This window comes from Mycetomoellerius zeteki, unplaced genomic scaffold, assembly GCF_001594055.1.
Source record: "Mycetomoellerius zeteki isolate Tzet28-1 unplaced genomic scaffold, Tzet1.0 scaffold149, whole genome shotgun sequence".
NCBI classification, from domain to species: Eukaryota; Metazoa; Arthropoda; class Insecta; order Hymenoptera; family Formicidae; genus Mycetomoellerius; species Mycetomoellerius zeteki.
Window position 1 is genome coordinate 4,057,926 of NW_017256436.1, and position 26,302 is coordinate 4,084,227.

The following is a 26,302-nucleotide window of genomic DNA, read 5'->3' on the forward strand; positions in this document are numbered from 1 at the left end:
GACTTTATGGAGCTATGTTGGCAATGGACTTTGGTTAAGTTAGCAATATTGCATTTTTTAAAGCGATAAATGTACTTTATACATTTGAAAGTAATTTTTCTGACGCAAAGAAAATTTTTTTTGCACATATTTTGATACTTTTATTTACAGTTATTCAGATTATTATATACGTAATTCTAAGTTAAATATATGTGTTAAACACAAATCCATTGTCGACTTTCGCATATTCGTGGATTTTTTATATGTTCTGAGTTACGAAAGTGAAAATGAACGCTCGGGGCAAAGTTGGCATAAAGATACCTTTCTCTTTTTATTGCAAATGCATCTCTTTTTCTTCATTATAGTAAAATGGTCCGAATCTACCATCTTAGTCTGGTTGGACTCCGATAACGGCTACGTTTACACCGTGCGTTTAGTCCGCGACCTATACGATAGATGTCTTTATTTAATATACAGGATAAACAAGGACATCTATTGTATAGACCATGGCCTAAATGCACGGTGTAAACGTAGCTATTAGTAACGATCTATGTTGTGTGCGTTTGAAAAATGTACGCCTGATACAAAATAACAAAATGTATCTCATGCAAGCATATAGCTCATTGCAAATATGTTGTACACACATTCGATGTAGTTTTCACATGTTCAAATTGCTTTTTCGATATAGAAGAAGATTGACACTTTTGTAATTTTCTTTTGCTATCACTTTTTCGAATTTAATTACACTTTTTAATTGCATTTCTTCAAAACAATAAGTAAATGAAGTATCTTTATTTTTCAAAAGCGAAATAATATTTTGATTCTAGCCTGAGTATAGGATGTTACTGATTTCATCGGCAATTTTGCGATTTCACGTTTGAAGATTGTGTCATTTTCCCTTTATACTAAAGAAACAAAGCAATATGGACCAAAATAGCCTGGAACAATTTTGTAGCCAAGGGATTATTCTTTTCAATGGTACCATTTATTTAGCTAAAAATCTTTATTTTGTTATTAAAAATTTTCAAAGAAAAATAGTGTCGACTAGCCCCGATTTTCTCTATATATACAATACACATATATAAATGTACAATTATATAGATTAATTAATTAAAACTATTTTTCTAAATTTTTTGCTTTGCTACCAATTTATTACCTTCTAGTAACTATCGATTAGGCCTAATTACTAAGATTGATGATGACAAAAAGTATATCCGTTTTAATTTATTTATAGAAAGCAGCGATTTCTCTACAACATACAAATTATATTATCACCATAAAAAATCGCTACCTTCTATTAAAAAGAGATTAATAGAGATAAATTTTTTGCTATAATTAATCTAAATAATTATTTGATAATAATAAATTGATGTAAAAAAATTTAGATTGACAAAAAAAGTAGTATTATTAATTTTCACGGGCTAATAAAAATTAATTTATGCAACATTCAAAATAATATAGCACTTTAAATTTAAAATATTTAACGCACAGTGAGGTACAAAATTGCACAGTGAAAACAAGCAATTACTTCATTTTGCTGATTTAAAATGATAATAATTGTAATATTGAATATTTACTTTAACTACGATTTTGGTTAACCAATAACCGCGATCAATATATAGATGCCGCGATATTTCGCAACTCAATGAGCCAATAATTATGCGTGCAATCTGATATCTGAAAGCCCGCGCGAACATATGTTCTGGTATTATATTATCCGTAATTTATAATATCATTATGCGTAATGATAGCATATATATATCGCATCAATTATACCGGTTCTTATTTTGCTTTAGTTTTATATAAAATATAAATAGTACAGTATGTGGAACATAGTTTTAGCTTTCCCTTCTAAAAACATTTCTCAGCAAGAATGTCTTTTATGGTCAGACGGATTACGGTCGACAAATATTCCAATGTCGTTAGTCTTGGAAGTCAGTCTGGCTCAGAGCCAAATTGTTCGTCAGGAACTGTGACACGAAGTCACGTTGTTTTCTTGTTGGTCACTACGTTAGCGCTGCCGTGGTAGCGTTTACGAAGCATTTTTTTCGTGTAATATAATACTTCGTGTCAAGGAATGCTAATAACACAATTTCCGGAACACGTACTGTAGTGATAAATAAGTAAAGTCTTTAGAGAGAAGAACATTAAATAATTTATCTCGATAAACAAGTATATCATTAATTTTTTAAAAATTAGCTTACTCTTTATACGCAAATTATTATTTTTCATACTTTATACATTCTATTTTTCATTATTTATTAAACGAAAATAATAGTTTAACATTACCTATTATCACAAATGTGTGCACCACGACAAAAAGACATTATTCTCGGAAAATCGCGGGGGCAAAACGTGTCGTCGTTATTTCCAGTAAATTCCTACCTACATGATATGATCTATAATGAGACCATAGGGATGCAAATACGGCTTCACTTTCCCTGCACGTACGAAACTTATCCGAGAATTATTCAGGCGAGACCGATCGTTAGGATACGCTCTATCTTCCGGCACTAGTTAGATGTCCCGGTTTCCCGCTACACATCCGTGTGTTTGTTGGCACAATCGTGTGAGTCGTCAGTATATGGACCACCAGTTCATTTGACTATGCGCATTTAGACATCACCCTGGGCAACCACAGAACCATCCTATTACCCAAGTAACATGCCTTTATACATGTCTACACGTTATTGAAGCCACGATTACTGGACGTTTATTGCGTCCACTCGTATGTGCAAAGATAACAAATTTTTTATTTGATGTATAAACTTTACAAAAGTTAATTTAATGTTTGGATTTTAATTCTACTTATACCTTCAATTATTCATATTTTTATTATGACCGAGGCCTTAGTAATATTCTTCGCAATAATTGGTCTAAAAATAAGATTCTTATTGTTTATATTACGTCGCCTGAAAAAAAAAGAAAGACATTGTTTCCTTACATATATACCGATTATTGTAAAGAATATTATTAAGGCCTCGGCAGTCTAATGGCTGAGGACGCTCGTACGGAATACAAGATATCCGGATTCGACTCCCGGCTGAGGTAATATTTTTCGCAATAAATTTATTTACAGTTTTTCAGCACAATAACATCTTGCTAATATGATGCTTGATTGTGCATCAAAATTATTTAAGAATTGCTTGTCAATTTAGTTTAATTCGTGATATTATTCCAGTAGTTTAATTGTGTTTATAAGTCCGGAAAACCAATTCGGCGCGCAGTTTGTAGGACTACAAATATGTTATATATGCAAGTATATATATAGTATTATCCTTTAGGGATAATTATTTCATCTATAGGAAGTCCATTGCATAATTTGGTAACTTTTTGCATAAAATCATAGTTAAAAGCTTGCCTCCAGCAAAGGGTTTTATTAGCAATAACTTTCAACTCGCCAAAAATATACTTAAAATTTCTAATGATGATACTCTTTTTTCGTTGGATGTGGTTTCATTGTTCACAAACGTTCCAACGGATCTTGTGTTGGATGGTATTAATAAAAGGTGGCATTTAATACAGGCCAACATATGCTTACCCAGAACAGAGTTTCTTAATGCGACTAAATTGATTCTTGATTCCACATTTTTTACCTTCAATGATAAATATTACAGACAATCCTTTGGAGTTCCCATGGGCTCACCTTTATCACCAGTATTGGCAGACATAGTTTTACAGGACTTAGAAACATTTACTTTTAATAGATTGATGACAGAACCTTCTTTTTACATACGATACGTATAGATGACATTGCATTAGCAATTAACAAAACACACATTAACAAACTCTGTCTTACATTTAATAACTATCATCCACGACTCAAATTTACATTGGAGGAAGATGGTGACAAACTTAATTTTTTGGACCTAACTCTTATCAAAAAAGTGACTCTATATACCATGACGGGTATCGGAAACCTATGTCATCAGGACGTCATCTTAATTTTTTTTCGCAACATCCACTTTGCTAGGAAATTGGAGTAGTAGTGAGTCTAACAGAGTTTTACTATTGTCACACCCTTCCTTTCATACGAAAAACTTAGATAAAATAATCAGAATATTACTGAACAATGGTTACCTCTTGAATTTGATTTTCTCCACCATAAATAAAAGGTTACACAAGAAATTTTCTGAATATAATTAAAACAATCAAACAGTTAATAAAAAAGTAAAAAAGGAACAAATGTTCTTCACGATGCCTTTTATAGCGGGTGTTTCAGAGAGAATCAAAAACTTTTTTAAGAAGACTAACATCATCAAAATAGCTTACAAAAGTGTCAACAAATTAAGCAATTACATTAGAGTGCAGAAAGACAAACTTCCACATTTGATGCACACTGATGTATTGTAGTTTATAAGATGGAGTGCAGAGACTGTGATGCTTCATATGTAGGTTAAACAGGAAGGACTCTTAAAACCAGAATTAGCAAACATAGAAACCACATCAATAGAAATACAAACCAAAAATCGATCATCATAGAACATAGATTAGAACATACACATGATTTCGACTGGGACAGTGTTAAGATTTTAGATCAGGAACAAATTTTAAGTAAAAGACTAATATCAGAAATGATTTTCATACAAAAAAATGGTTTAAATATCTAATCAGACACAGATTCGTTAACTAAGGCATATGATTTCTTATTTGATAATAATTAAGGTTTCCTCTCTTTAATGTTTTTATTGTTTGCGTTCGTGTAATTTCGAATTGTACTTGACATTATATTGTTTAGATGTATCTTAAAGCTGATATAGATGACACGCATTATATTAGCATAACAAATATCATGTAAGTTTAGCCTTTGTTTGAACTGTGCAAATTAATTTATTACATTATTTATCTTATTACAAATTTTCAATTATAATTCGTGATATTAATAAGAAAATGTTTACGATATAGTGCGTCAGGAAACTCGATGAATTCGTACAATAACATTGAAAAGGATCCGAAACTGGATCGAAACGTATGTACAAAAATTTGGAACAAATAAAAAAATTTATTAAACATCGACACCCTGTGTTTGGCTTCATAAGGCATCAATCTTAATGACAGAAGATTCATCTGTAACGAGCCTATCCACAAATAATTACGATTATATATTATACATATATAGTATATATATAATTCACATTGAATTATTTAAAGCATTAAAAGATCTAGTTTCGACCGGTATAGGCTGTTGAATTTCTATTATTAATTGTGTTTCTCACATTGTACGGTCTAAAAATAAGATTCTTATTGATTTCTTAAACAGTTTTAAAAAAATAGTTTAAAAATCATATCAAATTTTTAACATTTATTATATTTTTCAGCTTATATGTTAATTACACGATTTTAACGTTTGTTAAACATATTTTGCTTCGAAAAATATAAAGGAGTTAGATTTTAATGCTGCTATAATAAAAACTATATTACATAAACAATTATGACAAATACTTTGATCTTCGTTAGATCGTAAAGAATTGTAAACGTGTCGCTCGTAAAGAATTATAGAAATATTATAGAAACTTAGAATAAATAATTCTTTATAATTAAAAAAATTTCATGATTTAATTTGCTCGAAAATTTATTCTAGAAATTCATTGCGTAAATGTATTTGTCTTTGCCAAACAACTTTTATTAGAATTGCAAATATTTAAAGAATTTCCGGAAAAAATGATGCAATGCCAATTCTATCAGATGCGTCATCAGTGGCAGAATAAATATCAATCATTACAATTTATGTGATCGAATAATTAAATTCAGTCAATTCAAAACATATCCATCCCATATCTCCTTTATTAAAAAAAAATTTTTGTAAATAAAAATTATAGCTCTCTCTCTCTCTCTCTCTCTCTCTCTCTCTCTCTCTCTCTCTCTCTCTATACAATAAGAAATAAAATAATAAATATAAAAATTATTAAAGTGTGTATATTTTACACTTTTTATAGATAAATGTTTTCGTTAATTTCTTATTACTATAGCCTAAGTAAAGCTTTAAACTTTAGAAAATATTAACAATTGGAACGTAGATCGTTAATGCAGAAATAGCATTCGCTTGTTCTTTTTCGAGTACCATTGACGAACGTGTGGTCACAGCATCAAACTTTTCTCATGAATGAAAATTTGGCCAGCTTCTTTGAAAAGCCCACGCATGACGATTCGCCAAAAACATCGCGTAGTAATAATAATTTCACTTTCTCGTATAAAACCCGATTTTGAGAAGAAAAATCGCCACGTTGAGATCATGCTGAAAATATAGCGTCGATTACGGATGCCGCAGAAATCGCCGCACGTCTTTGCAACCGGATGTTCTCGCTCACGCGTGCTGCATTCGAATGACGACTTGATAGGGCCTTCCTCTGGACTTCCTTTGGCAAAGACATGCGCTCGAAACTAGCAAGAAGAGGAAAACGGTAAGATAGACGACCACTAGTGTTCCTGGAGTAAAAAGTCTTGACAAACTTTCTTCCGAGGATTTGTCTATTTTTGCAAAAAAATGTATTTTGACTGTAATGTCATTTATCGCGAAGAAAACTATGAAATTATGTTTTCGTGCAGTAGTGTGTTACAAAGACTGAATAACGTATGTTTGCCTTTTAATATTAAGTAATTTAAAAAGTTTCAACAATACGATTTGCAAATACATTGTAATTATAAGCATATTTACAATTGAATTTTATTTATTTATTTACCGCCTATATAAAAATATAAATCAAATTTTCCAGTTTTTTTCAGCAAGGTTCAGTGTTTCACAGTTCAAAGTATAATAAAATACTCTAAATTTTTCATATTTCATAATTTGTATCTAATTAGACGCTATTTTTAAAAACAAGCATTATTACGCTTTAAGACTTCTTTATTATTATAAATCCCCGTTATAAATTGATAATTCTTAGAGTAATCTCATCGTTTTTTGCTAGAAAGTAATGGAAACAATTAAGTGATCAGAACACCGATGATAATAAGATAGCGATATGCAGAGAGAAACCTTTTACAATGTAGTGTTCAATAGTTCATCTCTTATGATTGCACTGTTACATTTCCGTCGTCAGGCTGGGACATCGTTACGTCGACCTAAGCCGTAACCCACTGAATTTCATTTCGCTTGATAATATCTGGTCCGAACTCGCTCGTCGGTACAGTGCAAGGCTCATATCGCGAAGTCATCATTCTAGTGACTCGAGCGTTTCTGCGAAAACGGAACAATTTCTGTCACAGGAAGTCCCTCAGTCCCACCGGTGAAATCCTGACGGTACAGCCGCAACATACATATCCGCTTCATGCTGTCGCAGTTTGCTGTAGCGTATCTGCACCGAGTGTTTCAATTTGTGTGTGAGTGCGTATCTTTGTGTTCATATAAGATCTCCAGCCGCAGGTCGTCTCCATCTCTGAATTATTCTACTTTATCATGACTGCATGGGTTTCTCGTGATAATGAGCGGTACTTTCGTCTTTCTCTTTCTCTCTTTGGCGAAGCCATCAAATTTTCCGTGGCTTCTTAATGGGTAACCTCCACAATATGCCGGAGGACGATCTCACAATACGCCCCGCAATTAATGCCAAGAAAATTGGATAGCGTCGAACCGGGAAAATATCGCAATGCGATTGCATTGGTTTCACGTACGTCGTTAAAGAAGCATGCGGTTGCGAAGAACATAATTTTTCCTGCAATTTGTGTAATTGGATGATATCGTTGGTATGTATTTTACGTGAATGATATAAAAGTGCATGACAAAAATAGAAATTGAGCAATATAAAGCAAAATAAAGCAAGATAAAGATCATTATTAAGTTCAAATAATAATTAAAGACTATTTTAAATCTACCAATCTAATACTTCCGACATTACGAACACTCCACTCTTTTTCAAATTCAATTGCTGTTTTAAATAAACAAATTAAAAAATCTCGTCAGAATTTAATAGCTTTACTTATAAAAAAAGAATTGATCAAAGCATTGTACAGACTATGGTAGCTCCCTCTGTAAGGCACGCAATAAAGCAAATAAATAGTTTTACGTTTAAAATAAAATACGGCATCGTAAAAAAATAGAGAGTGGCTCCCTGTGAATATTCCTTTTTTTCCTAGTGGCAGCCAGGGTACGTGGTCCTCGTAGTAACGATCGACGCCTCCCTTCGGGAGGCTATCGAATTTTCCATAGAGCTTCGCTGAATAAGGGTGAGTCTCGCATGGTTGCCGGAAGTTGCACAAGCTTAACCGCTCTGTTCCAGGAACTCCTGGAAAATGGTGCATCCCCATACCACGTTTCCTCGTCTGGACTGGATGTTTATTGCAGCACGAAGCTGTGTGAGGTAATGCACGCGGATTTTAGGGGAGGATTTGGAGGTGAGCAACGAAAGGCGAGAGAAAAAAGGAATGCATAAGGTGCTGATGTGTTCGGATTTTATGAAAGTAATATGTCATAGATTAATCTGACGCAATCTTCGTCAACACTGTATTAAATCGAGATAAAATCACTGCCTAAATAATAATATTTAATAACAAAATATCTGAGTATTTTAAAGACACTTATTTTTTCTATAATTTATTATTATAACCTTTAATTTGGAATTCATTTTTTAAGGAATAATTTTATTAGATAAAATGTGTTTCGGTATCTAAAGCTTAATTTCAGATTAAGTTCAAAATTAAATTAAAGTATTGTATTTGAAGAGATATTCTATTTGAAGAGATTAGAAAAAGCATTCCATCTCAATTTTTTAAATAACTTTTTACAAATCGTGTACAAGAATACTAAAGTTTTTTATTAAATATAAATTTTTTTAAATGCTATATTGTCATGTATATTGATTTTTCAACGTTGAAAAGTGCAGGTTCGATCGATTCACATGGAGTTATAAACAAAAATGTTTAAATTATGTGAAAAATCGAATGATGAAAAATGTCATAGATTTACGAAACAAAACTAATATCAAAGCTTTGTAAGTTTTCACCAAATTCTAATGCTTCTCAAGATTTATAGGAAATATTGCGTTCTCTGTTATTTTATAATTTACAATACATAAAATATTCATTATACATTTCACACACAACTTAATTTAGTATTCTCAGTCAACCAATAACTCACATGAATTGTACTGCTTAAAAACCTTATACAAATTCGAATAGACATTTTATACGTAAAAATAAAGTTAAAAAAAAAAACATTAGTAATTCAAACTTTTTTGCCTATTTTTCTAGCCCTGCATATGAGATACTTAAAAATTTGTTCTCTCACACACACACACACACACACACACACACACACACACACAAAATGTTAAAATATAAAAAATAAGAAAACAAAGTTTGGAAAGATATTAAAGTTAGATATACAAAACTTAAAAAATTGTGTGCTTCTAAAATAATTTTCTTTAAAAAGCTTCTCTTAAAAGCGCACTTCAGTTAATTGGGCAAGACAAAAGAAATAATAATTTATAGAGCCTTTGCGAAGTAGTAGCAATTTGTTTCTATTTATTTCTGAAAATGACTTTGCAAGTGTTATTTTACGTAATGGATGTTCTTTTTCGTATTTTTCTAATAAAATAAGTTTAATTTAATACTTTTTCCATTATGGTATTTTATGCTTTATACACTGATGTATGTAAACGGTATTACATTCTATAAAATATACATACATTAATATCTAATAGTCAAGGAATGGCTGAACACTTGATGAGATAGATTATTGCAAAATAATCTTATACATACGTATATATATACAGGGTGAGTCATTTTAAGTGACAGATCCAAATATCTCCAAAAATACGCCAGATACAAAAAAATGGTTTAGACAAAAATTGTAGAGGACAACGGGGGACATCTAACTGTTAGCTGTCCCCCGTTGTCCTCTACAATTTTTGTCTAAACCATTTTTTTGTATCTGGCGTATTTTTGGAGATATTTGGATCTGTCACTTAAAATGACTCACCCTGTATATATTTCCTTCTAGAAAAGTACTCTATGTAATAATGTCGAATGCCACGATTACTTTCGTCCGCGCCAAAATACCGATAAGTAGGAAGGTGTTATAATGATAATTCTCAAGCTATGTATTCATAATGCGGGATTTATTTATCTCGATGTTCTTTCCGGTATTTCCTGAAAGACACACCTTATCCAGATAACGCGATTTGTTATCACAACCACCGATGATTCGAGCAATATCGAGGTTGAATACGGGCCAAAGCGCAGTTGAACACTGTCCATCCACCGCGAGCACACACACACGCACACATATGCACGACTGTTTGCCGAACCGTACGTTCGCATTCCTGATCCGTTTTCGCAGTGATTCATAGAGGTCGAAGCGTGAGGCAACGCGTCACGTTGATCGGTCAGCAAGTACAATGGCCAAACGGTACGGCAGTGTCCGGAGGGCTGGATGAGGAACGAGGGAATGATCGGTTTCCGAGAAGAAACTAACTAGCCCGCAGCTACGGCAAATCCCGTTTTCTCTGTTTGCCGACGATTCTCGATAGAAACGAACCAAGGTGAAACGCGTCTATCAGCACGATGGATTCGTAGTTGGGACAAACTTTAGTTTAATTGCTTTTTCCATCGAGATTATTCTAGATGGTTTCTCTTGTGCTTCTCTCGCCGTTACCGAAAGATCGAAAGTTTATTTAAGCTGTGATGTGTACTCTTTTAACATTTTCACTGCTTGAATACATCGCAGATTCGTTTTGTCCGCGAAAAATTTGATACATAATATCAAGCATGTCTTTTAGCGTAAAAGAATTTATATAAGTATGTACATACTTCATAAAATTTCATAAAATTTTATGAGATTTGATTTATCGGAATGTTTTATCCGTAAAACCATTATTTGCACGTAGAATTCCTTATGCTCGAAGACTTTTGACTTAACCGCAGATTAAATTTAGCTACCGTGAATTCTAGGAACTTCGTTTAAAGTTTAATTCTGTTTAATACCGGCTTTACCTATCTTAATCGCTATCTACATTTAAATCCCCAATTTTAAACGCTTTACAGAGTTTTACTGAGAAATGTGACTTGAAAAAAAGATTAAATTGTTTTGATAATATTGTTAATAACAATGAATTAAACAACTAAAAGCTGTTTTTAGTAATTATTAACATCATTTAAAGCTTACACAATATTAACAATATTAACAATAATGATTGCATTTTGATTTTATTTTTCTCAATATTTATCTTATATCTGTTTAGAGTCTTTTCTCATTATTACAATAAAATATATATATATTATATATATATTAAGTAGTAATATTATTCTCTCCAAAACTATGGCTGATTATCCCCAATAGTAAATTTAATTATTATAGGTTTTTTAAATATAATTTTTAAGTACTCGCCCAAGATGAAAAAGCTATAGGTATGTATCTATTACAGTTATAAAGCCCTCACTCAAAATAAAGAAACTTATATTCATAATGCACAAAATTCGTCACCTTGTAAAACACACGTCTGCGAAAAATCGAATTAATCGTGCGACGGTTTTATTAGACGATAATTTTGGACGGCGTTAATTAGCGGTCAGGGATAGATTCTACGGACGGTCGTTAATGTCGCCTCGTGTTCAAGGACAAGCGCGCACCGCGTGACCGCAATTAATGGCTTCTGATGCACCGACACGATGGCACTCTCGGTCTTAGAGTATTTCGCTGTTCAACGAAACACGGAGACGGCAGGCAGCCTCGCCTGGACCTGATTTACGCGCGATCGCATTAAACGGTTCTTTGATGGCCCCTTACCTCCTGAGTGGTTGATAACTTGATTTGCTGCCCCACTTTGGAACTCAGCCACGACTCTTACCCCGTATCCAACCCTTCGTCATGGAAATGCTTCCTCTACTTCGAGCTTGGAGCGACAATTTTTTTTCTCCTTGCCTATCGTCCTCTTTACCCCTTGCTCCGTTTCATCCCCGGACGAGTACCGGAATAATCATATCAGCAATAGTGGAATAAGAAAAGATTGCATTATATATAAAGGTTTGCTACTCCGAAACGATGCATTTTATTAAAGTCAGAAACTAATGGATCAATTCTAAGCAGAATCGTAAGACTCGTAATGTGTTCCTCGTAAAACTTGTAAGAACTTATGACTAGTATTTTAATTTTATGCTTATGTATCATAAGATTGTTTGTAAAATCGTACGATTATTTGTAAATATCTATGATTTCTTGTAAATTTTGGCTAGTAAGAAGCTGTCTGCAAAAATATTGTATAAAGGTATAAACACTTAAAAAAATTCTTACAAGTCTTACAGGAATATGTTACGAGCCTTACGATTCTGCTTAAAATTTATGTATAACTTTGTATGAAACATTACCCAGCAAATACGAATACATCTCAAACTCGTAACTCATACATAATCTTAATTTTTGGATCGTAACAGTGATGTCAAAAGTTACGTGAATTTGCGGAGAATGTTCTCAAATGTGTCGTCCCATTTTACCTAAAGTAGTTACATAACAAGTGATATGATTTAAATACGAAAAGGCGACAGGGTTGACATATAACAATTATGTATTGAGATGAAATGCATATATAACATTTACGCAATGCAAAATTTATCATGTGACATCACAAATGGGTGAAATTGTTATTTATTTGTTACTTATTGACATCAACTCTTCTTTCTTTAATTTGAAGAAGTTTTTTGGTTATTTCTTGCTATTAGAATTAAAAAAATAATTTATGTAGTTTTGCAACTCTTTTTTTAAATGAAAGAAATGTATTTTTATATGTAACAAAAAATTTTCTTAAATAAAAACTATTTTTTTATGTAATAAAGAGATTACGATTATATCTTAACGAAAAAAATAATTTTTTTGTTATTATTTACTTTTGTTTTTCCAGTTCAATTTATTATTTACTGTTACGCATATCTATATTCTTGTCTTATTAACTACAATTAATTATTGAAAAACGCATCGCATCGCCGCCAAGATTTAAACCTACGATCCCTAGAACAGTAGCCTAATACACTTACGCTGAGCTAATCGCACGCTTGTAATCGAGTCATTGCCAATATTACTTATCCTTACTATTGTAACCATTCTTATATTAATTTCATGTCTTTGCTGACAGTTTAATATTATTAATATTTGAAGAGGTTACATGAAAACGAAATAATACGCTAGTATTTATTCACTTAGTTAGGAAATGATAATGATCTATCCATGTTAAATACTTATTCTTTATATTTTTGTATCTATAAAGGAAAAATCTACACGACAATCGTATATATTATTATCTAATTGCATAAAAATAATTAACTGATAGCATAATAGACGCAAACTATATAGAACCTAACCTATCTTTTGGATAGACTTTATTTGCTAGCGATACTGATTATTTTGATTATTTGTTATATTGACGAATAATGAGAAATAATTTGCAATAGTACTTATGAATCGATTGTTTTCTTATCAATTTATCACATTTGTTGTCCCTTAATATGTTTATATAACAAAGTCACTTCTCTCAATGTGCAAAAACAAATATAATGAAATATGCTCAAACAAACTGAAAAAGTGACGTATAATTTATGAAATTATGTTACATCGTAGTGATGTAATTTTTTAGGAAAGTACAATCTCATAATTTTAGTGATATAACTGTTAGACTACAGTATACATTTCTGCAGATGTAACCAAAAGTATTATTTATATCTTTTTCCATTATGGCTTAGTGATGTAAATGTATTTTGTATTTGTTATGTCTCATTCATAGAATGGTAGGTATATGGATGTAACTTAATTATGTTTAATTTACATAATTATGTTATGTGCTAAATATATAACAAAGCATGTAACAAAATTATCATATTTATACCAGGATATCTCGTTTACGCCACAAAGCTGTCTTGTTGTTAGAAAACAGAGACGTCTGAATAATGACAAAAAAATTATGTAACAGTGCCAAGTCATGTTTGCTGGGTATATAGATAGTGGTCATTATACTTAAAGAGTTTGCTTACTCCTAAACTGTTAATGTTATGTATGCTAATGTAAATACGAATTTAACAGCGGCTTAGTTGCTATTTTCTGCATGACATTAGACTACTAAATTATTTTTCCGATATAAACGATATAATTATATAGTATTTAGTTTAAAAAAAAATAATATCGTAGTATATATATTTTTGTATAAAATGTCAAAGCTATAAATTATATCGCAGAAATATGAATTATATTTTATACGTACATTTAAAAATTGACATCTTACTCAAATTTAAAACAATCTTATTAAATTCATTCTTCATTAATTACTTGCAAAGGACACTTAAGGCTTCTGTTCGCTCACCACTACTATTTCAGATTGACATCAGAAGCGAAAAAATAAATAAAAATTCTTGTGAAATATATAATATGGAAATATATTTTAATAAAAAACAACACAATAATAGAACGGAATTGTAAAATATATTGAAACACTCCTTTTATTTTGTTAAATAATCATATATTTGGGAATGAATTATGCATAATCAAAAACGAAATAAGCTACGTGTTTACAGTTATGATAAAATGCTGAATTAATAATATATAGAAATAAATATGAGATTTAATTTCTTCTCGAAACAAGAAGTTAGTTTTCGATATATTTTATAAGTCTGTTCTATCAATTACAAATATCGTTTTTTATTGAAAAATGTTTATTCAATAAAATTCATTCAAATATAATTTGCAAAATTATTATTGTGTGTTTTCTTGTTTCTGAAGTCACAATCTGAAATAGTAGTGCTGAGTGAATAAAAGCTCTTATAGGTGTTAATTTCTGATGATTTCACTAAATCGAAAATTTATAATAAGAATATAACTTTTTTAAATCTGTCAATTATAACTCTTTTCTCTCTCTCTCTCTCTCTCTCTCTCTCTCTCTCTCTCTCTCTGTCTCATAAGTCTTCGACATAACGAAAACATCACAAACCAAATTTATAAGCAAATAACACGAATAACAGATGTGTGCTTTTTGTTAGACAGTTAATGAGAAACGATGTAAGTTTCCTCCACGAAACACGTGGAAACTTTTTGTTATGTTCCTTCGTCGGGAAAGTAGAAAAAGGTGCTGTCGTCGGCACGGTTTAAATTGGACTCGCGAAAAGCGACGACGAATTGGAGGTTACAAGTAACAAGACTGGTGGAGAAGAAGAATAAGAATAATAAGAGAAGGACCAGCGGTCGTGAAGAAAAGCTCCCAGATGTATAACTGCGAACCAACAGGTTAACTTGGCGTCACGACCGAACTTTTCGATCGATCTTAACGAAGTGTCGCCTGTAACTTCAGTCGTTTACCGCTAACTTCCATGCAACTTCAACTGCAGTTCGCAAGATGTACGAAGCTGGAGCTACGACAGCGGTGTCTGTGAATATCAGAATACCAAGAAACAGCAAAGAATTGTCTCGATTGAGTAAAGTTTATTTATGTCAATCTCACGATCGTGTTTGCTATGTCAGAAATTGTCTTTCAATCTATGAAGACAAGCGAAAATCATAAACTGAAAGCGAATGTGTGCTAGCTCTGGAAATGGAAGTTTTTTAAAATAACCTTCTCTCTCTCTCTCCCTCTCTGCGCGCGCGCGAGAGAGAGAGAGAGAGAGAGAGAGATTACTGAATAAATCTATTAAAGATAATCAACATTCTCTTTTTATTTTTTTATATTTAAAAAATTTTTTGTATTAAGTTGAAATGAAAGTAATAATGTAATAAAAGAGTAATGAAATAAAGTTGAATTGAAAGTAATAATGTAATAAAAATAAAAATACCATTTAATCCCTTTCGTGCAAAGAGCCTTCCAACAATACTAAAAATACATATTCCATTATTGATGTTTGCGAATGACTTTCAATGTACACGTGATAGAAACTGGAGCGATTTTCAAAAGCAGAATTGCTACCACTTATGGAAAAATACCTACTGCAATTTACACTCATCTTTAATTCCCCAGAAGTGCGAATCTCATTCGAAGATTGGCGTCACAACGAATTCGTTTAAAACAATAGAACAGCTTTAGCATTCTCTCTCGGTGAGACCCAGATTCCATTATCGCCGATTGAAATTCGTAGCCAATGTGTACCCAGGATGGGTACGTGCACGATTGCTGGTCCTCTATCTCGTTACGACGTGATAACGAGAACAATCGAGCGCACTTCTTTAACGAACTCTGATCTCTTTTCGGAAGAGCAGCACCGGATTTTTTGCTGGTGTACAGTTGTGGGAATCTTACAACTGTATAGGAGATTATTTGGATCTCGCTTTTATTCGGAAACCACACCCTCCAGTTTTCAACCGGCCGTGACTTCATTAATGTGCCCGATATCGACATGCTTAAAAGAATAAGCGCGCTTCAGGATGATACTCTCTCACATTATCATTCTCGAAGAACAGAAAAACGATTAAAAATATGCTAATCGATTTCTTCTGCTAGAATTCCAGAATTCCTCACTTTGGTTCGTTTGCTCCTAAGGATGCAACATCTCAATATAGGAAATTAAATTCGGGAGTAATCATTCGGGAATAAACCATTCACTCTACAATGATATTATGCGGGAGTTAAGTGTCTCTCTCTCTCTCAATCGTAAATTAATTCCAGATATCGCTATCTAATCTTTTGCAAAAAGTTACAAAAGTTCTTCAAATTTGAAATTACAATTTTCTAAAATTATAAAAACAATTAGAATTTTATTCAAGCAAAGTGTTCAATATATAAATGCATCAATATTTTTGTACATAAAGAGATAATTATTTTTGTATCTAAAAGATAATTTAAAAATATTGTACGAAAGGTATTAATTTTATATTTACAAAATTTACTTCATGAAGATTTTCACGAGTTCTATTTCTTAGAGAACAAGAAAGTTAATTAATACAACTTATTTCATAAAGGACGATAGGTACTTTTGAACATCGGACAATGTACTGGCTCACGCTCGTCGTAAATTGCTTAATAGAATCCCGTATACAAGTTCGTAATTAGGAAATGGGCTTGCTCTAGCGAGTAGACACTTCTGCTGTTGTGCAGGGTAGAACTAATGGAAGATCAATATTTACTCATGCCGTGTCATAAGATATTACATGAAAAGGACATCTCGAGTATGATATAGGAAAACGTAAGAACGTCGAAATATATCGCGATATTTCGTAGGAAGCGAATGCCGAAAGATACGAATTTCGACATGTTTATATAGAATCGACACTCGTCCACTGGACTTTCAATGTATATGATTCACTAAACTAAAATATAAATATATAAAAATGTTTCAAGAAACATCGGCCATACAGAAAATTCAATATTGTAACTTTGTTATTAAAAATATCCTATAGCACACTTTATCCAAGCGACGTCTTAGAACGTTTTTAGAACATATAGGGAAGTTCTTTGAATGTTTTTAAAATTCTCGACATTATGGGCTGTATGGGACATAATATAAGATAAATATGATTTGTGATTTCTAGAATTAATAAGACAAATAGAATCAAATTTTTGACATATATATAAAAATATTTTAATGACATTATTTCGTACACGTATAACAAAGTATATTCTAAAAGTAATACATAATTACTTTTTATATTGTATTAATTATGCAAACAAAACTTACAAACTATTTATTAAGTTATCAACAAGCTCGAATTAATCAATAAATTTATGAGGAAAGGAAAGTGCTTATTTCTCGAAGTATTTTCTACGTATTGCAATATGGAAGATATATTCTCTCTTGCTGTGTCTGAAGTTGCGGTTTCAGGGAAAACTTTTGACAGTTACGGTAATCCTATCTTCGCTCTTTGCAAACTCGAAACAATGTTGTCTACAGATTCCAGTCATGCTTAATCCGTAAGTAATAACAGGCAATCAAATTATGAGAATAAGCAATTATCAAGTTCTTGATAATGATCCATTCATTTCTTCTTCGTATAATCTCTAATCTCAAACGACTGAAATAAAGCAACCTTCATTAATTCTCTATAGCTCGAATTTTTTTTATGGCTATAAAAAAATTTATGTAACGTGAAATCAACAAACATCAACCTCTAAATACAAATCTAAATTAACAATGGAACTCAACAGTTTCAATAATTTTTTATTTTTGTAAAAGCATTAAAGAATCGTTTATACTACTTAGAGATTGATATTTGTTGATTTCACATTACATATATTTTTACATTCGTATGATATCGATAAAATAAGCTTAAAATTATATACGTAGTTCATTGGCAAATTATTACGTAAAACGTAAATATTTCTGTAAACTTAACTTCAATTGTGAATCTACTTTTACAGTTGTTTAGTTATAAAAAAAGAATAATTTTATTTGTGAGTTTTAACTTTAATTTACATGTGTAAATATATACATACACTTTTAATAGTGGAACACAAGATTACTCATAAATATTGTAATTTCACATAAATTTTTTTATTATAATTTATAGTAAAGAAATATCATATATTTCAATGTATCATCGTAATGTAAGATTTATTTATTTATTTATTACATAATACAGCAAATGATATATACAAATGATAATTTTAAGTTTGATTAAATTATATCTGATTCTTATTGTTTTCAATTAATATGCACATTTTCAAACTCACCAATCTATCATTGTATTGGTAAAGATTCTTTTGAATTGGACAGGTAACCATCTAAATGGTTAACTATCTAAATGAGTTCAGATTGCAGCTCCATAGATATTCTAACTCTAGCATCAGTAATCTTTCATCTCGCAAAGTCTCGATGTGACTGATGTAAACGACAGTAACTATCAGAGAATCAGTGGCGCGAGATTCAATAGCAAACGATTTAACTAGGAATGCCTAGAGGCTGTCTAGCACTTCAGCTAGTTAGATGATAGGTTTACTGAGGGTTAGGAGAGTACTATGACGTACTTCAATCTCAAGAAGATAATCGGAGGAGCGAGGAATTCCGTGAAGAGATGTTACTGGACAGTTTCCTTAATAGTTTCCACGATATTTGTCCCCATTCAGTCACGATCTAATGGAATTTCAGTATTATTTCTGATGATTAAATTATTTGGAACATATTACATTCAAAAATAATTATTTATAATTATTTCTAATTTACAGGAGACGCATCAAAATTGTTTGGAATTGATTTTATCTTCCTTGAAAGTATTAAACGATAAGATAAAAATCTGGAAAATATGTTTTTTTCTACGTGACCATTTTGACCAAGAAATTGTATCAAATCTTGTAGAGTTCTTGCCTATGGCTAGTACACAAAAATTTCACGTGCTATTTGAGCATAACTCATCAATAAAATGTGTCAACGGTACTAACTTTACACATGACCGCCGTACGTCAAGACCTCCAAGAGCATTACGACGATCTCTAATCTAACCCTGTCATAAAACCTTTTGTCGCGGCATGCATTATTAGAGGAAGCAATCAGTGGAAGAGTATATGTATAATAAACCGAATATACCGGTGATCTATCTATAAAAAGATAGATATCGAAAGTTTGCCTGAGATAATGAGTAAATTGAACTTTTAATGAAGATATGTATGCGAGAAGTGAAATATTTTAAGCAAACCACGCCGCGCGTAAAGAAACCTAAAATATCCTTATATACTAAATTTTACGGAAATCAAAGTACCTTTTTTTCTGCACCCAGAAACACATTTTATCCGAAAGGTTCTGCTACTCAAGAAGTTAAAATATGTTATAAATATAAAAATTGAGAGAGAAGGGATCACACTTATTTTATTGTATTTTATTGTACTTTGATATTTAATAGATAAGGCATCTTTTCTGTTTTGATATACTTTTTATAAACATTATCATCAAAATAACAAAACAAGTATATATATATATATATATCATACATACATGGGTCGATTCAAAAGAAGTGGATTAAGCCTAAAATTTAAATATTTATATAATTTAAATCTGGTCACTATTCGCTTTAAAATAGTTCCTTTCTTTATCTATACATTTATACAGCGATCCCATCGCTTTTATGCCATGCCTCAGACACTCTCTGAAAGTCTCAAATCGTGTTAAGAATCTTTTGCAATTTAGTTTAGATATTCTTGACCATATTAAAATTTCCGCTACTTAAGCTTTAATTTTATTTTGAGAAACAGAAAGAAATCACAAAAAGGATTTAAATCCGATGCGTCGAGTAGAGATCTAAGAATCAGGAGTGCGATGACTATGTTGATCGCTTTTTTCTACATGAAGAGGATTGTGCACCAGGAATTGTTCTTGTCGATGCAGACAGAAAATATAGATTTTTTTACTGCGACAGTTTGAGTATGAAGACGTTTGTCGCAGAAGATTGAAACTTTAGTTAAGGATATCCATGACTCGCAAAAGGTGCTTAAATCGAGTCGAGACAATAAGCATGCCGGAAGTGGTCGAATTACTGTATAAATATACATAGAATCATTTTGATTGACACACACACACACACACACACACACCGCAGTATGAAAACTCTAAGTACTCTAAAAGATTTTAAGAGATGATTCGTTACACAAATTTAAGACAAACAAAAACTTCATATATTTAAACGGTTTAGATTCAAAGATACAAGGTGTTAAAGTTAAAGGAAAAGTTAATCTTTGCCAAAAAATTCAAAAACTAATATCGAGTTATTTTGATCTCCTAGAAACATACATAAAGTTTTACCGAAATAACCCGAAAATTGGTTTCCAAAATTTTTGAAAAAAAAAACCAAGATTTTCTTTCAATTTTGACATCTTGTATGTTTAAAAAATAAGTCGTTTCATACTGACAAATGGTCGTATGAAATGTTATATGTATTTTTATCTTGAATTTGTGTGAATAATTATCTCTTAAAAATTAAAATTCTTTAAAATGCTTAATCTATCCTTATACTTCCCTTTCACAAGCAACAAAATTTCTCACATTACGAACAGAAACTTATCCCTACTGTAGTAAAATATCTTTTGTCCGAGCAATCAAGATAATTTATAGCCTTTTATGTTCTGTTACAAACAAATCTTTTGTTCCAAATTTTTGCTTGTAACGAGAAAGTATATATACTGCTGAATTGGCGCCCTTGCTAAGACGGCGCTCAGGGAGAAGATAAGATCCCCTTCCGCCCTCTCGTACTTTGTCATTGTTTATTGTAGTATCGCGACAAAGTAGAGATATAACGGATATCCGGTAATTATCTGGTATCCAACTTATGTGGCCATTTTTTTACAATCCGACCATCCGGCAAAAATTTTTACATACATTCGAATGAATTATAAAAAAGTTATAAAAAAGAAAACATTGAAAATAAAATATTGATCGCATACCAAGCGCATTTGATAGGTGGAATATCACTACAAAAATAGGATTTTTCTTTTCGAATTTTTTTAAAAACGGATTTCATTTACATGCAAAAATAATGGTCTTCCATCAATTAAGTTCGATACCATAGATACCAAATCATTATTTTTTTCTACAATTGTTGGTTTAAAAGTACACGAATAATTGCAATAATTATATAAGAATATATTGTTTGTCGTAATCATTTACTGGTAATTAATTTAATCTGATTTCAGAATAATATACTACAAAAATAAAGAGAAAAGAGCAAGAGTTGCACGTCCATCAGTGTCCTATCCGCGCGTTTTACTTGCTTAGTCACACTAATTAGCTGTATTTAATAATAAAAAATGTATGATTTATGAGTTTGAGTGATTATTTTAAAGTTTTTTTTTAAATTTACATTGCCTTTTTGATTGGTTGATTAACATTGGTTTATGTTTGTTCTTTAGAATTTACTACAACACTGACAATATCCTATATTTTTAGTGATGGCTGGATATTTTCTTCCTGGGAAATAGCTACTCAAACAACCATTGATTGAAAAGCTAGTCACCCGTACGCAACGTGGAATATTTTACGATATTTACGAACACTATTTCTGTACATGGTGTGTGTGTGTACCATGTCCTGTGGTATTAATGGTAGAAAATATTGTTCCGTCAAATAAAATATTTAAAAGATAAAAAGTACATACGTGTGCTGATGGCATACGTTTATATAAATATGTTTAATCGACTAGCCAGATAGATCTGCATATTATTTTATAGATGCATACCTGAAGAGTACTGTGGAACATATTATATAATATCGTTAATATTATCATATAAAATAGCTGTTGAATGCCAGAACTGCTCTCTGTATCGACGGTTTAATTTCCTGCGATGATTTTATATTTTTGAACCTACTGGTACGTCATTTTAGAGAGTTGTTTGCAAAATAAATATCTATAGGTAAACATATAGAACGTGATGATATATATAAACATAAACTTTTTTTTTCAGATTTATCTTTCCTATCTAAAATCTAGAGTATAAATATAAGTAAGCTTCGACATCAATGTTTTTTTTTGTTGACTTTAATCCGACATTTCAACTGGAATATGGTCGGCATCGATGTTTGTATACACTGACAACGATATCGTCAGTTTAAGAAATAAATGCGCATAAAATCCAAACAATCCGGATATCGCGTTGAACTTTGAACGTAAAATTGACCACGATTTTATGATCTCGATATAAGTGGCGTATATCGACAAAAACCGGAAATTATTCAAGTATTTGCATGTAGGGCAATACCAATTAACAAAACTAAAAGATGGGAATGTTTCTCTGAAAAAATATGACGTATTATACAAGAACGACGTATGTGCAAATTGAACTGTCTCCCACTCTCGGCTTTTCGCTCATCCCGCGGAAATATTATTGCAGCGGCGTATCTTTCAATCTTGCTGTTGCTTTCGTTTACAGTGCGGATGTCGATTTACATATCTGTTCAATATCGTTGGACGTAGTCAACACAGCGGCAACCGAAGCAATTGCGACGCTCGATAGTATCTACGATACCTACGTCAAACACGAACATCGGACCGTCACTCTGATCGATCACATCAGATTCCGGGACGATGGTAAGTTTGCGTAATCGGAGTTACAGTCCAGTCACATCCTCGCGTTTCGCGGATCTCCCGGACGGATTTCCGCGTCAAGCTGTCTCGTTTGGTGTACCGCGAGAATGCAACGAAAAATATTCGCGGCGAATTATTCATCTACTATAAAAACTGTGAAAATATCGATATTCGTCTGTTCATCCGTTATAGTTGGACTGGAATTCGAAATAGCGCTCGAGGGTTCGGGCTATGATAAAAGGATCGTACGACACTGTTATATAAGCGAGCTAGCGTCGTGAGTGGGCATCGTTTGCAACAGTCATTGAGATAACGAACCCTTTGTGGTCGGAGTCATTTTACAGCATCGTAGGGAAAAAGCCACGGCTGCCACAGCCGTACAGCTGTTGCACTGATTTCGCACACGATAAAGGGTGCAACAAGAAAACTACGAAAAAAAAACAAAAGTTGAGAGTGTCAGTGCAATGTGAAAATTAATATACGATTAAGTATGATAAATACCTTTAAATTGTTATAAATGGATTCTTTTCGATTATTAAAACAAACTATTATTTATTAATTAATCTTCCTAAATTTAATTTTTAATTTAATTTTGCATAACGTTGGAAACATTAAATTAATATAAAATTAATTATTATGGAAAATATTAAATAATTTAAATAAAATTTAAAACTCGTGTTTTAACAGACCAAGCATTTTATTTTTATTTTTTACGTGACCATTCGATTTTCCGTCATATTTACTACATTTTTTTAAATTGTCGGGTGTTTGATCAAATCAGAATTACGGCACATCCGACAACAGTTACTGAAGATATCTCGTCTGAGGTCAAGCAATCAATATAATATAATAGTAATAGTTGACCTCTATACCAACAAAATAATAACGCACGTGCATTATACGTGCTGCTCCTAACAATGCCTTTGAACAAACGGCAAATAATAGTGATTGAGCAATCCTATTTCAACACATCAAATTCAGATTCACGATATAAGTGATAATAAAAATATATAACATAAAAGAAAAATTTACAATGTGATTATACGTATAATAACAACTTTTTAATTATCGTTAATAACATTAAGTATGCTTGAAAAATTAGAATACCGTAAAATAATACCTACAAAATATCTTTGTCTTTCTAAAAGATAATTTCTTTTAGAGTAAAGTATTTATTTCAATGCAAGTATATGCCATATATGTTCCCCTAAATGTCAATTACAAAAATCAAAATATGATATCAACTAAGAAAGGTAGCATATGAATTTACTTAAAATACATCTGTCTAAAAAGTTCCGAGATCAATTTTTTTTTTAACATACAAATAATGTCATTTTTCCAACAACTACTACACCAATTTTAATATCAATACGAGACTATTTACACCGATTTTTTTATGGCACTAGAAGTATAATAGTATATTTCAAGAATCGATCGTGTAAGTTCCGTCATATTTTTTCCTCGTGAAAATTTTTGTAATAGGACAGCGGGCTGTTGTAGAATTTTATTTCAAATTTCAAAGCTGGGAATTGGCCGACCATAAATTCGGATTTTGAAACAAAGTTTGAAGAAATAAAAAATTCAAATAAAGGGAATGCGTTTTGATGATATTTTGAATATCTGGCGAATTGATTTCGAAATAACCTTCAATGTAACGAGCGCATTGAAAGCTATTTCAAAAGATGACTAAGAGCTTTAAGAGAGATGATACTAAAAGCTTTCAATGGTTGAAATACGTTCTAAGAAGTGCATTAAAGTCAGATAGGACTATGTTAAAAATTTTTCTATTAATAAAATTTATATAATATCTTCATTTCTTAATTTTTTCTGATCTATCTCGGAACGTTTTAGACAGACCGTGTAAAATGAATTAATGTTTAATATACATTAATATGCATTTCGTTACTGTTAGAAAGTTATGTAAATTATATTGTGTACTATTCAAGCAAATTATAAGACGGAAATATTTGAGTAGAACACGTGGCACATGATAGTGGCAAAGATCCTTCTCAAGATTCCGTAGAAGTTTCTTGCTGATAGCCTGCCAAGTGACGACCGCGGATTGCTAGACGATGTGCGGGTCTCCATATATTTTGGAAATAGCAGGAACGTGACTTGAGGTACTACGAAGATATTTTGGCGTCTAGATTAAAGTTTATCAAGTTGTTTAACCAACTAAAAGGTTTAATAACTATTGTGTGACCGAATAATTGATGCAATGACAGCATGAAGTGTTTTGTTGTAGAAGAAATTGAACATAAGAATAGCTTAATATGCGGTGTATTTGAACAAATAAGTAAACTAAACGTAATTAAACTAAAAACATGATACAGATATAAACTAAAAAAAAAAACATTTTCAACCATGCTCTCGCAATCTGATGGCGAATGTATGTTATAGGTCACATAATTTTTATATAATTACGCAATAATTACGGAAATCGTTCATTCATAAATAAATTTATTTTTTATTTATCTACTATAGATGCATCATTTATGAATTAAATCATTATTCATGATCTTCAATTCATACATTATGCATTAATGGTTAATTAAAAATGTCATTATCCAGTTTTATGTTGCAATAAATATGTCTCAAAACATGAATGCAAATTATCGGAAATAACACGCAACATTGCAAATATGAAAGTTAACGACTGCGAGAAGAATTTTGCAATTAAATTGCCTACTATTATTAATTGTAATAGGAAAATTTTGCAGATCTAATTTAGCTTTAGATATGCAGTTATAATGTAGTATAAAATTTCACATTTCAGTCAATATATTAGAATTATCATTTATATTGATAATTAAAATTGTTGACAATGAATATCAAATAATATACTATATAGTGGAAAAGATTGTCATTATTAAGGATGAGAATTTCTTTAATTTCAATCATATCAATATTGAGATAATTACATGACGTAATTTACATAGGAGGCCTGTGCTATAGTCACTTATACAAATGCAATCACAGTTGCAATCATCATTATGCAGTGACAAACTAGTCCCATTGCCAGACTCAATTACAATTTCTTGCTTGTTACACCGAGTTTAGAACGGAACGACGAGAAGACCGACGAGTTTAGAAACGTCTCAATGTACGTCTAGACGTGTGATGTGTGATTGCAGGGAAAAATCATGTAAAAATTACTATTAATTTAAGTGCTAATATATAAATTCTATCTTTCGCAATAATTACATTTAAAAATACTCCCATTGTATATATATATATATATCATAATTTTATTTTAACATTAATGGGAAAGGAATTCAATTCATGGATACTGCTATATTTTTAGAATATTTTTGAACAACATAATTGTTTTCTATCATCAAAACTTACAGGAAAACGAACTGTCTATACATGAAGAAAATGTATTGCTTAAACGACATGTCAGTTCAGAATGTCACTGATATT

General features: G+C 31.4%; 1 protein-coding gene across 1 annotated transcript in view; it reads right to left on the reverse strand.

Annotated features, from left to right (window-relative positions):
* Positions 1-26,302, reverse strand: part of Neto (Neuropilin and tolloid-like) — a 60,626-nt gene that overhangs the window by 26,990 nt on the left and 7,334 nt on the right. The gene's annotated exons all lie outside the window — the stretch shown is intronic.